This window comes from Pteropus vampyrus, unplaced genomic scaffold, assembly GCF_000151845.1.
Source record: "Pteropus vampyrus isolate Shadow unplaced genomic scaffold, Pvam_2.0 Scaffold52, whole genome shotgun sequence".
In the NCBI taxonomy this organism is placed as follows: domain Eukaryota; kingdom Metazoa; phylum Chordata; class Mammalia; order Chiroptera; family Pteropodidae; genus Pteropus; species Pteropus vampyrus.
Window position 1 is genome coordinate 898,876 of NW_011888833.1, and position 8,551 is coordinate 907,426.

Here is an 8,551-nt window from a genome sequence, read left to right on the forward strand (position 1 = left end):
TTCGAGTCTAAATCCAAGAAATCTGACATTCGAGTCCCCTGAGCAGCTTATCAGTCATAAATATACAATTTCTATTAACCTTCTTAAAGTGTCGAAAGTGTCTCAAGGAGTCCTCCCCCCTGTCTACCCCATCACCATCTTTTCAGATCCTGGCATGAAGAACCCCAAGCTGGAAACCTCCCGGATGAACCCACTTCCTGTTTCTCTGATTCCGTGGGGCACTGGAATATGTCAGCTGATCAAAACCTCAAAAAGTCACCGTCCACCCAGGACCGCGTTTTCCTTTAATCGTCTCTGTGGGTCAAGTGAATTCCAGGCCCGGCACCAGACAGGTTGACTGAGCTAAAAGCAAAGGCCGAAAGGAAACTGCCTACTTGACCTCAAAAATCCATGGTGGATGGCCCATAAAAAATGATCCGAGACCCCAAAATGGTAGCTCCCTATTCTTGGTATGAAAGCCTTGTCATGGCGTACAGCTGGAAAAGGTTTTACGAGAATGAAAATGGACGTGCCCATGCCACCAGAAATAAAGGTGACACAGGACAGAGCAGATGCCCCCGAGTGGGGTGCGGGCACTCAAGCCCCGCACTGAGAGAGAAGAGGGTTCTTGACGAGAGTGTGGAAAGAATTCACACGCACGCCAGGGGCAGAGTGTAAAGGAAAGTTCATTGGAGAAGGAAGGGGTGACCCTCCACAGACAGAGCGTGGTCTCCTCTCAGGGGTGGAGAAGGAGAGAGCCCGAGAGAGACTCAGAGGGACACAGACAGTGGAGACGAGGACAGTGGGAGGGACAGAGCAGAGGCACCGAGAGAGAGAGAGAGAGAGACACACATTAAGAGGGACCAAGTAAAGACACTGGGCAGGACAAAGTATCCGGGGAATTCGGTTTAAATATCATGCTTTAGCTCCTGTGAGTCACATTTCGAACACTTTGTTTACCCATTTTCCTTTGCCAAGGACATGCAGTGAGGAAGAGGAAGAGGATGTAGCATGAAAAGCGAAGAATATATAGAGTGAAAGGCCTGCTGGCAGTTCCCAGCCTTTAATCCACAGGTTCCCCATGGTTCAGCCGTAGAGAATGGGTGATTTTATTTTGCGTAGGACACGTAAAGACTTCGTTTTTCCCGTTTTCCCTTCAGGGCGCGGGGAAATGGGTTGTCAGCAATCCCAGCAGAAATCTCCGTTTGTTCTGCAGGTGTCCTCGTGGGCCACAGGGCTGATCAGTGCATTGCAGTCTCTGAATATATCTCGATTTAACATGTTAGTTCTCTTGCCTCCTCTCTACATGAAAGGAAGACTAGGGGACCAGCTCAAAGCCAACCCATCAAAGCCCCAGGATGGGGAGTCACCAGGTAACTGTTCCGAGATCCACAGCACGCCCCTGACGATGGAGGATGATTAGGGATTTTAATTTCACGCTTAGCCTCGTAAGAATCATTGCTCAAACGATTATTTTGTAAATTTGAGACGTCGCACATTTGATTTACTGCAGGAACTAGGACAAAATAGCACATGCCCAGATGGGAAAAAATACACACGATCTCAAATATAATTGGACAATACGGTATTTGTAAGAAAAAAAAAGGAACACCTCCAAACGACACCAAAACCCTCCCCCAAAGTAGTTATTTGGTGTATTCCAAAGGAATCCTCTCCCTCTGAGTAAACTGGCCTGTTAATTTAATGACCTTACAGTGTAAGTCCCAAAGAACCGACGGTAATTTCAAGTAAGGCACATTCAAGCTTCCGACAGAATCGCCCTTTGCGTTGTTCAAGGTGCCGCCTGGAAGAAAGGTTGAATTGGAAATTTGACAAGCATGTCTTTAAAAAATGAGCTTTGGGCCACTCGCTTGCATACTAATGGGATCGAGCTTGCAAGAAAAAGAAGAGTAAAAAGTCATGAGAGCCGTTCAGGTCACCAAGCATTTCGTAGTGTCAGGAGGTGTGTTTAAGCTCATCGTCTTTTCATGCTGATCAATGTTAGCGGTGTGATGCGCTTTTAAACAAGCGGTAAAACTTGATTTCGATTTCGTTTGCTATGTCATGATGCAGAACTACCTGTAATCATCTTTGCACAGAAAAAAAGGGACACCCTTCCAGGAACAAGACGAACCCAGGAGTGGATGCGATGGATAAATTATATCTTCAACAGAAAGTAAACTCAAAGGCCAGTATTTTATTAAGCCAATACCTTATTTCTGGGGCACTCAATCTCCTTACCTGTTTTTGCTGTTTATGGAAGAAAAGCGTATATGCATGAGCCAAGGAGACTGAAGCTGAAGTTCTTCTAAGATCTTAACTCTGCATTAGTGGTTGGTACCTTGCCACCTGGTACCTTTTCCAATTGTTCCCACCCTTCTTCATCCTTCTCAGAATTCAACAGACCTGAGTAGGAATTCCTGGAACCTCAAGAGGGTTATGTAACTTCTGAGGTCTTTTCTTTATCTGCAAAAAAAATGGGCATGATGATGTAACCTCATCACCACGCCCATTTCGGGGTTGTCGTACGGATTGCATAAAATAAATATATACGATGCCTCGCACACGGAGGTCACCTGCGTGCCATCCAGACACCCTTCTGCCACCACCCCCCTTTCTTTCTATTGTTTTATCTCGTCCTCACCTTCTACATCCTTAAAGCAAGCACATATGGGATAGAGTTTGGGGGGGAAAATAGTCCAAGTTCTTTGCCCCTTCTGCCGTCTGATTAATGCCCCCATGCGGTCTGCAAACTTGCAAGTACAAGAGCTCCAGGAATTCATTCCTGTCCACGACCTCGTAACTGCTGTAATTCCCCTTGGGCATGTTAAGTAAACAGCCCAGGAACAGTTTACAAATGGGAGCCGCGAGAACTAAGAGAAGACAAAAGGGTCGAGGACACCTGCCCTGGGCTCATGGCTGCCATCGTCTACCTCCTGCCCAGGGCATGGCACCCACATTTGCTGCTCCCGTTTTGCTGTTCGCTTACGCTCTGGCCAACTCTGTCAGAGGTTGGAGGTGTACCCCTCCATCTCTTCCATTTTCCTTCTATATTCTATGCTGCACATCAGTGTATTAGGGAAGAAATGTGTTCTGAGCGCCTTAGGATTTCGAGAAAAGACGATTTTGCTACAAAGATCAAGAATGATGGGGATTCTCAACGATAATGGAAATTGCTGGCGTCCACTCTTCAGACCTGCAGACTATAATCGTGTAGGTTGAGCATATCGCCAAGGACATATTTATTCAAACTGCTGCTGTGTTTCGAAGTGCTTAAAAAAAAAAACAAATTATTTTAGAGAATTGCCTCCCTGTTGATTTTCTGTGAGTGTCAAATGACCTTTTTTTCCCCCTTAGCTTGGAAGCTGGTTTAGAAGCTGTGTGTGTTCCCATTTCCATGCTCACTCTGAGTGTTTGCGATTTCGGTTCTGTTTACAGAGAGATGGCAAGACACAAACTCCCCTGAGCGGAATTGCGAAACACGCTTCTGGGGCTCGAACAGATGTCACGAGACTGCTGTGTTACTGCCTCTTCGGTGGGGTCTCGGTCTCACGGTGGCACTTGTATCTCTGCTTCACTGTCACTCGGGTGTAAGATCAGGGATGGAAAAGTGACCAAGGAGAAAAGAACAGTAGGAAACATGCAGAGGAAAGTTTCGTAAAAACCTAGGCACCAAGACAAATAGACTGTTTCTCCCCACGTCCCCAGAGAATTTAAAAACCGTCGGAACTGGCCCTACCCAGCAGCCAGAGGCAGCTCTGTTTACAAGTCAGAAACGCGAGACCTGCCCACCCATTCTGTTTTCCTTGCTTCCCCAAGGCAATCCCAGGAATCTCATAAAGCAATATTTTCCCAACAGACAGATGCTGGTAGAGTCTTAAAAGATGCAGAGCCCCGCGGCTGAGGCTTCCTGGCTGTCTCAGCCTCACTCTCCAGCTGGACAACAACTGTGTGTTGGCTTCTGACAACATACCACGCGAGCTGGGCTTTTAGACGTTTACACGTGACACCTCCTTTATGTGAGAAATACCTAGAACCGTCGTCCCTTGCCTGGATCCCTCTTTTCATTCAGGTCTCAGCTCAAATGCCATCTTTGGCAAGATCTTCTCTGACCAGTCACCCTAGAGCTGCTACCAGCCCACTATCACTTTTTATTGGATTATTTTTATTTTCTCTTTCTTGAAAGATTTACGACTACGTAAAAGGATCCTGTAGATTTACTTGTTTAGGCGCTGAGTTTATTAGCTGTCTCCCCAACATCAGCTGCGTGAGAGCTGGGCCTTTCTTGTCTTGTTTGTGCTGTCACGGGGGGGGCATGGCACACAGTGGGCAAACGGAGGCAAAGCCGAGGACGCACCTACCAAAGAGGCATCATTCGTGGCCACGGCTGCTCGTGGCGTCTCCCCCTCATCCTTCTGAGGCTGAAACTGTGATCGAGGCTCAGGCAGGGCCACAGACTTCTTCCAGGAGGGCACTGGTTCCTGAGGATGAGTGTGACTTAGCCAGGTGATGACTCAGGACAAAGATACAGCAGGCAGGAGGAACAGCTCATGCAAAGGCATGGATGCCAGAAAGAACTTAAATTCTCAGGGTCTTAAGTTTTGTGGTGTAACTGAAGCACGCATTTAAGGGTGAAAACGGGTATATATATATGTGTATATATGTATATATATATATTATATTATATAATATATAATGAGAGAGGGAGAGATCACAGGCCAAATACTGAGGGAGACAAACTAAATAAAGTATTTGGAATGTGATTGAGAGATTTTCAAGCAAGGAGGCCAAAAATATAGTGGTGAAGACCAATCAGTGGCTGCTGAGTGAGTCGAACCAGGTCCAAGTCACAGTTCCACTGCTTCCAAGCTGTGTGACCAGCCACCTGTGCCATCTCTAAAACGGGCATAATAACTTGTCGTGATGCAGAGTTACTGTGCCTTGTGCTGGACGCATGAGGCATGTAACCGCTTTCAGCTTTGGTGATTATCGGGGATGATGTGATCAATTTATACACTTTAAAAAGAGCTTTCTAGAAATCGCTGCAGAATAGATGTGATAAGCTTTCAGATCTCATGACCTGGAAAAGATGTTTTAAACTTTACTGAAATAGAGTTGATGCATAATAAACTACACATTTTTAAGTATACAGTTTGGTGAAAGCATTTTAAAGAATATTTAGAGACCAATATAGAAATGCTAATTTGTCAGGGAAAAAAAAAAGTGATGATGAGGAGGATGACCTATTCTTGATTATTTTGGAAGATATTACTTGAACATCACAAAAGTAGGAAGAACATTCTCTCCAAAGAAAGGAAGAATGTTTAAACTGGGGGGAGGGGCGATTACGTCATGAAAAACTCAACGCGTTATTTTCAACGCACTTTTTTCACAGGCGAACTTGTGCGTTGGTGCGTTGGAACCTCTGATACTCGCCTTAGTAGAGGGAATGAGCCTGGATGTAGGCAGGCTGTCTGGGCGGCAGCTGGTCCCAGGAAGAACTTGTGAAGAGATGGACTAAGGTTGTGGGGATGAAGATGGAAGTGTGGGTGATGGAATTAGGGCACACTGAGAGCCAGGAGGACCTGGCTGCTGGGGGTGAGTGATGGCAAAAGCCACGGGAGGGCTGAGGGAAGGAGACACAGCGCAGGAACCGGGGGAGGTTTGGTGGAGAAGAGGCGATGCTTTGCTTGTCATGTGTGAACTTGAAGTTGCTCTGAGACATCCTAGCAGGGAGGTCCAAGGGTGCAGCTGTGATGGAGGGGTCTGGAGCCCACTGCTCCAGAGAGCAATCTACAGTTGAGATTCAAAATGGGACATCATCAGCTCAGTGAGGCATTCCACTGGAGGAGAGGGGAGGGGGAGGAGAAGGGAAGGGAGAGGGTGCGAAGAAGAAGCATTGGTATTTTTTAAGCTCCCCCCTCCCCCCAGGGAATTTTAAGGAGGGACCAGGGCAGAGAAGCACTGTAGGAGGGAGCAGGTGAGACATTCGACTTTGATAGGAATACCTCACTTCGTGTTTGTAGAAGGATTTAGAGTTCTTTTGCATATATTTTCTTAACGAATGTTTGCTATGGTCCTCTGGGGTAAGAAGTATACCCAGGTAAGGACACAGGCCAACGTCAACATTTAAGGGTCAGATATAGTATAGAATTTAGTGAAGAAGGTGGACAGGGAGCAAAGAGGAAGTTGGAAGAACTGGAAAAGGCGTCGTTGTAAAAGACCGTGTCGTTTTTTAAGAAGGTCATAGCGAGCATTTCTAGAGTGACTTTTATCTACCAGGCACTGGGCTAAGGGCTTTACGAAGCCTATTTGATTTGGCCCTGATTACAACTCTATGAAGAAGATACTATTATTAACCACACGTTATGGTCGAGATGCTCCCAATTTATACAGATTAAGGGAACTTGCTCACGATTCCCCGAGCAGTTGAGTTGGAATTCAGTCCCACGAGATCTGACTCCCGACTCGTCCAAGTTCAAAGGATTGGCCAGTAGCTCCGAGGACTCGGAGAATGGGTCAAGGATGACCAGGCCTGAAATGTGTCTGTGGAATTTGGCAGTTAAAAATCTTAGCTTGATGATGGTTGCCAGATGGGAGAGGCATTGGGGGCGGGGTGAAAAAAGGGAAGGGATTAACAAGGACGAATTGGTAGTTGCGAAATTGTCATGGTGATGTCAAGTAAAGCATAGGGAATATAGTCAATAATATGGAATAATAGGGAATATAGTCAATAACGCTGTATGTGGGGTCAGATGGGTACTAGGTTAGTCAAGGGGGTGTTTGAAATTATATAAATGTCTAACCACTAATACGATATTGTATGATAGCTATATTTTAATAAAAACCTTTAAAAATAAAAGCAGGTATCCAATGAGGCTCATGATCTATTTAAGTGGGAAAGGAACTGAGGTAATCTTGGAACTGACTGATTTCTAAGATAATGCAAAGGATGGCTGTCATTTAGCAGGAGCCTAAAAAAAAATCTTTTTGAGATCGGGGCAAAATGTGAGGGACACCAAGAAGGATGAACACCCTATTGAGGTGGACAAGGCTGCTCTGTGTGGGCAGGACAGCCTGGCAAACTGCTCCCCTGCAGAATGATTTCTAATAATTCACCTATTTATAGCGCCCAACTTTACCTGGTTGGGACAACTTATTATACGGTCACCTTAAGCTGAAGAACTTTGGGACAGGGCAAGGCCGAAGATGCAAAAGAGAGAAGGAGGGCTGTTTGTTGGGATGAGGTTCTGGAGACAGGGGTGCCTCCTGGGCAGATAGAGAGCTGAGTCTTAGAAGCAGGAGGGTGACGAGGTGAGAGCACATGTCATTGCTAAAGAGCTAGGGGCCGACGCTGGTTGGTGAGATTTCATACCTGACTCCTTTCTCTGTTTAATAAGAGGCCATGAGGTCGCAGTCTATGGTTCAAATTCCATGCTCAATTTGCTTTTACTCTGTAGGCTACAGGGCTCACCAACTTCTCATAAATGTGGCTTCACTGGTCTCTGTAACAACAGGCAGATGGTGTGGACAGGTCAGAGATGAGCGTGAATAGCTGAGACACGTGTCCTTTGAAAACTGATCGAGTCTCTTCACTGCCACAAGTGAAAATGTTAGCATAGAGGGAAAACAGGGTGAGACAAATCTATGCCATGAACACTTAGAGCGTCCGGCACTGTATCCCACCCATTTCATTATGATAACAGTAGTAGGAGCTTATTATTGACAGCTTACGACGTGCTAGAAACAGTTGTTTTCAATTTATATATTTTAATGTAATATTCTAAGTGTTTGCATTTTTTGCCTTTTAGATTATTTTTCTTTCTGTCTGTCTGTCTCTCTCTCTCGCTCTCTTTGTAAATGAAAAAACTGAGTAATTCCCTAAATTTACACATCTAGTAAATGGCAGAGCCAGGATTTCAATCCAGGGCCCACACTCATAACCAATATGTTATTCTCACCTATCTCTCACTATAATCTAACGATTTAAGTTCCTTTCCCGAAGCCAGGTAGGTGGGCTTCCCCGTGAGGCCTCTAATGGGCGTGCTGGAGGGGTCATGCCCTAACGGGATTGCTCAGCTTAGGGAACGGGGTGGTGAAATTCAGCCAGATGGGCAGCTGCCCAGGATGGCCTGCCTCAAGAACTGAATCAGCAGGGACAAAGGTCATTCTCCAACCGTGGTGACCTCCCTGTCAACAAGACACATTGGAAGCCGTCAAGAGCAAACACAGACTTTGGAGAAATCTCTCCTGATTCTTTATTCTGCTCTCTTGAATGTTAATATAATGTGGAACATGTTTATTGATAGACAGTGCTGCTATCTCCCATGGCAAAGAGAAAAACACAATTTGAACAGTGTGGAATAATTATGGATCGATCAGTCAATCAATCAATCAAAAAAGTAGTGTCAAATAATGACTATGGTATTGGTATTCGGGTAGAGGAAACAGAACTTACAATTTGTGCCACAAGATCAGTATTAAGGAGAGTTTTCTTGCCTTGGCTGATGGGAATCCGATGCTTATAGAGGATTTTATTTCATTTGATTGAATTTGATTACATTTGGCATTC

At 45.5% G+C, this 8,551-nt stretch overlaps 1 long non-coding RNA gene across 1 annotated transcript; it reads right to left on the reverse strand.

Annotated features, from left to right (window-relative positions):
• Nucleotides 1-2,156: 2,156 nt before the first annotated feature.
• LOC111739649 lies at nucleotides 2,157-4,533 on the reverse strand. The gene is made up of 2 exons (XR_002780331.1): nucleotides 4,341-4,533; nucleotides 2,157-3,251 (listed from the first exon to the last, which is right to left on the reverse strand). It is a non-coding gene; the product is annotated as an uncharacterized LOC111739649 (long non-coding RNA).
• Nucleotides 4,534-8,551: the final 4,018 nt, after the last annotated feature.